This window comes from Atta cephalotes (genome assembly GCF_000143395.1).
Source record: "Atta cephalotes unplaced genomic scaffold scaffold00026, whole genome shotgun sequence".
Taxonomy (NCBI): Eukaryota; Metazoa; Arthropoda; class Insecta; order Hymenoptera; family Formicidae; genus Atta; species Atta cephalotes.
The window spans coordinates 1,048,751-1,054,573 of NW_012130090.1; positions in this window are offsets into that span (position 1 = coordinate 1,048,751).

A 5,823-nucleotide genomic window follows, 5' to 3' on the forward strand; every position below is an offset into this window, starting at 1 on the left:
TTAGATGTAACGAGAAAAAATGCCACGAACTTTTTCCCACACCTAATATGATTATGTACGTGTATTTAATAATCTTGATTGATCATGTACAACTCTTTTAAGATGTGTGTTTTCAATTTGTGTAAAAAGAATTAAAGAATTTTTAGTCGAAATGAATTCTTTTAAATCCCATTTAATTTCTTTACTTGTCCCATTTCATTTTATTTGCTGGGATAACAATAAATCTCACAAAATTCCAATATTCTTGTAATATTTTCATAATGACACTCCAGTTTTATTTTTGCAAGATTCACATTACATGCGCGCAAAATTTACGTTACCTGCGCGCGAGATTCATATAACTGTAAGAATCAAGTAACTTGCTTATAAGATTCATATAACATGAATGTAAGATTCACAAAAGATTCTTAATTTACTTATAGATATCGTATGTGATATATTCTTATACGATCTTGTATGTTCCTGTTCAAAATTCATATGTGAAAATTTTCTTGGAAGACCTCACAAGAATTTTTTTTGTAAGAATTTGCAGTAGGACATCTACTGATCAGATACGTCACAGTTATATATCTACAAACATTCAGGATTTATGAGTCATCGAAGAAGCAATTCCCATATGATCGCAGAGATCAAACAACTAGATGAGATACGGCTTCGGATGGATAACATCTGGAGAGCATCGTGAAATCCGATTTCAAGAGGAATCTTTTTTTTATCATATAATTTTGTCCTGTATATTCTGGAATATGATGCTAAACACTATTTATTTTAGCAGTAACACTGAATTAATTTTTTCAATAATTATCTGAATAGTTTTCTCAATAATCTAATAGTAACTCTTCTCAATAGTTCGTAAAAAAACTACTGAATAATCAAATGATTCCACTAATAGTTCATTCCCGAAAGGGAAATAAGAATCTCGTAGGATAGCGTCCACATTTTGTTTTTGTTTTCTTCCATACCATTAAATAGATTAGACAAAGACGGATAATCAACTTTAATTGTTCATCCTTATTTAATCTACATAGTATCATGCAAGAGAAAAATATAGACATTACCCTTACAAGTTAATTAATACATGAAAAAGCTGTCTACTCTCAAATTTCTCTCTGTACACATTATAGTTACATTCCAAAATGTCCTTTGAGGAAATTTTTACTCAGTACAAGAAAGTATGCATAATATATATTTGTATAATATATTAGGTATACAACTTTGCTTCCGCTTTCCTATAGATGGCTTTAGCAATAAGTGGTGGTCGAAATAAATAGATCATAGACGTCATATAATAAACTTGGGCATCTGTCAACATAACCCCATAGAAACATTAGTCGATTTGTGTCTGCATCATAAAGTTATTCTCGATTGAAAATGTCAGTTTACGAGCCAAATTCTCGTCATTTACGGGAGGTTTTAATTTTTGCTTCAATATGAAGAAATCTGCGGCTCATCGAATGCTCTCAAATACTTATGGTGAGGCCGTTATTAGTGAAAGAACGTGTCGTGAGTGGTTTCAACGCTTCAAGAACGGTGATTTTGATGTCCAATTTTGATCCAAGGACGTCATGCTCTGTATTTGGTGGGACCAGCTATAGCATAGCTATATAGTATATATTATGAACTGTTAAAATCGACTGAAACAATCACAGGCGATCGGTATCGAACGCAATTGATGCGTTTGAGCCGAGCATTGAAAGACAAACGGCCGCAATACAACGAGAGACACGATAAAGTGATTTTGCAGCATGACAATGCTCGATCCCATGTTGCGAAAGTGGTCAAGACATATTTGGAAACGTTGAAATGGGAAGTCCTACCCCACCCGCCGTATTCTCCAGACGTTGCTCCCTCTGACTATCACTTGTTTCGATCAATGGCACATGGCCTGGCTGACCAGCACTTCCGGTCTTATGAAGAAGTAAAAAATGGGTCGATTCGTGGATAGCCTCAAAAGATGACCAGTTTTTTCGACGCGGGATTCGTACGCTACCCGAAAGATGGGAGAAAGTAGTGGCCAGCGATGAACAATACTTTGAATCATAAATGTATAACCAGTTTTTTACAATAAAGCCTCGAATTTCGGAAAAAAAACGGCGGAAGCAAAGTTGTACACCTAATAATTATGTGTGTATTATATATTTCAAATAAAGTTTTCTTTAGAAAGGAACGTTTTGAAATGAGCTAGCCAGTAGTGAAATTCCAATTCGCTGGCAGCCGTCTGTCACATCATCGACAAGATACTATTAAAGATTCACATCCTTATGGGAGTTCGCGTCCTTAATATTTAAGTAATTAATAGTAAGAAATTTATAATATAATACTAATTTTAATATTGATTTATTAGTTTCGTAGACGTGTATGTGCATTTAAAATTCGATAATACTCGATTTTTCTTTAAAATTATGATTTCAATAGACAAGTTCAGGTCGGCAAAGCAGCTAAGTCTGCTCATCGAGCAATTAAATATGATTGGTTAGATCAAAGTGAAAACCAGTGTTCATTTATTTGTTAGCAATAAGCATGCCTAGTCGTTTTGCTGACTTGAACTCACCACATGTTATCGTCCAATTTGATTATCAACAGAATTAAAATTCTAGAGAAAAAAAAATTGTAATTTAGTAGCAATGTATAAGATATTACCTATATAGTACCTACATAGTACCGATTATTGCAGAAGATTTTCAGAAATGTTTCAGCCTCTAACAAGGCTTGCCAGATCTATCCTCACTCCTCGCAGCTCGTGCCGAACTAACAATGGACATACACTTGAGTAGTAGTAAGGCCAAGCGGATGCGCGTATTCGGTGATCTTTAGATATTAATCTCTCGTTAATTATTACGAAAATTGTAAAATGGTAGAGAACTTTTCGTCTCAGTTTAATTCGCTCTACATATCTACAAACTCTGTCAGAAGAATTATCGGACATTCTGTATAATTTTATATAATTTTATATAATTAATCAGGGAATGGAAAGTTACTTTTTGAAAGTAACAAGTTATAGTTACCTACTCGTTACCGAATAGAAAAAGAAACAAGTTATCATTCTTAGCTACTGATTTTTAAAAATAACGTTACAGTTACTGTTAACTTGAGAAAGTAATTTCGTTATTATAGTAATTTTGAGATACACTATAATAATGTAAACGTCCACGCGTTTGTAAATTTGCAATATGCAAATAAAAATATTGTAATTTTTTGGTTTGTAACTAAGCACATTGAGGAAATACAATTATAATGAGTATGTGCAGTTATAAGAACGACAATACATTCCGCACTATATATTATTATACATTTAATACACGAAAAATGACTGTCATGTTATGTAATCACTAAAATTTTGATAATTACAAAAAATATTCAAAATATCCTGCTAGTTACGTAATTTTCCATATAAAATAAGATATATTTACACAATAAAAGCAAATTACATAATTTTTCTCGAATTACATTTTTATAAAATTTTATAATTACAATTTTTATAAAATTGCAATATTTTTTATATTTATAGGACTAATTATGTAATTTTTATATCTATTATATATGTAAATTAACAAAATTTTTTTATAATGTAAATAGCTTGTGTTAATCGTGTCCAATCATGTGCAAAGTAACGTAAAATAAAAGTAAAGTTACTCAAAAAGTAACTTGTAACTTCATTACAAGTAATGAGTTATTTCCATTCCCTGATAAATATATATTGTATATGAAACATTTTTTCCTAAGGAGCCATTCATATACAAAAGTTTTTCAATTAAAGTAGAACAAGTCACAATAACATCAAAATAACGTTAAATTGAATCGCTATTGATTCAAACGTGTCTTTTAGTAAATATTTTAGAGCCATTTTAACATCATATAATTTTTCGTTCTGTTTAATATGTTTCTCAATTTATTGTGTATGATACAATAGATTTTAGAAACATTTTTGTTAAAATATTTCATATGACATATTGCAAAATATTTTCAGAATTATTGCATATGAGATGCGAAAGATTAAAACATTTCGAAAAACTTTCTGCAGTAATCGGTGCTATATGGATAACTATATCTAAAACATATGGGAATTATATTTTTCGACAATTGATATCAAAATTAAAGAGGAGAAATTCAACCTTCGCTATCGACTTTTTTTGCAGAAAGAATTTATTTTAACCCAGTATGACGACTCTTTTGCATCTTTTTGAAGGGTATGAGAGTTTCCACCCATCTTGGAAGGATGTTAATCATTCTGATAGCAAAGCGTGCGGAGACAAATTTTGAGCAGTTCCTACCAATTTTTTTTACAGAAAGGCAACAAAAAACAGCAGTTTGCTGATTGTCTGATAGTAACAAACTCTGTTCACAGTCTGCACATATAAAGCCTGCTGATATACCAGCAAATTGGTGACAGAAACCGCTGACAGCAGATTGCGAGCAGATACCGAGCAGGCCTGCTCAGTAAGCAAGAAATTTCTTGAAACATTTTCGCAACGTTGTAAGAACGTTATAACGTTCTTTCAATGTTATTGAAATGTTTCAAGATGTTTTTTGTTCACTAGATGCTGACATAACTTGATTGGCAGCAGAAACCAAGCAAGATCTATCATTTTTATATATGACCCCGCCACGAAATAAACTTGCTTCTCAAGAAGAAAACATCCAGGAGTCATATAAGAATTAGTGTATGTAAATCGAATAGGCAAATTTTGTAGAGATTCCCAAACTGGAATATGCTTTTTGAATCTCCGATATTTTTTTGACTATTTTATGTGTATTTTGAAATGTGAAAATAATCAATAATATTTCAGTAATAACACTATATTGATTGTTTCTAGTATACAGAGTATTTGGAAAATAATGATAAATCTTTCGCATAGGGGCAGAATGGACTAAACTGAGAAGAAAAGTCTTCTACCATTTTGTAATTTTCGCAATAGTTAACAATATATTAATTGCTAAAAATTGCCGAAAATTGGTCGTCAATAATTTTTTCAAATACTATCAACCAAAAAAAAAATTGCAAAAGATAAAAATTGTTCATTTTTTTCTCATATAGCTCTAATAATTTTTAAAAAATTTTTCAGAATTTTTTAATACTGTATTTTCTCATGTTGGTAAAAATAAGAAAATGCATACTAAAAATTTGATAAAAAATTCTGAAAATATTCGTAGTGTTCTATGAGAAGAAAATAAACAATTTTTGTCTTTTGCAGTTTTTCTGTACAGTTGATAGTATTTGAGTAAAAAATTATTGAAGACTAATTTTCGGCAATTTTTAGCAATTAATATCTTGTTAATTATATTATTGATTAGCTTCACATTTTAAAATACACACGATAAAGTTATAAAATAATTAATAAAATATTCAAAGAAAGCACACTCCAAAAGAACTTGAGAATCTTTAAAAAATTTGGCTATTCGATTTATTTATGTTAATTCTTATAGGATTGTTGGATGTTTCTTCTTAGAAAAAACTTCTCTTGCTAGAGAAACAAGTCCAATTCGTAGCAGAGTATATGAAAATGAGATGCTGCCGCTAGATTATGTCAATAGCTCTGCTTGGTTTCTGATCGCAATCTGTCAATTTATATGTGTTAAGCCTGGTCGCGATTCCTTGAAGGGGAGATAAGCTTTTCCAAATGTTGCAGATTTTGAGTATTTTTATCGAAAACATCAAAATTGAATGTTGTGCAATCGATACCCTATAATAGCAAAATATTAACAATTTACGAGCAAATTAGCAGTAAACTGGATTAGATTGGCAATAAACTGGATTTTAATTACAGAACCATAGCCAACAGATTGCTGACAAAACCAAGCAGAGTCTACTGCGCGCGCGCGCAC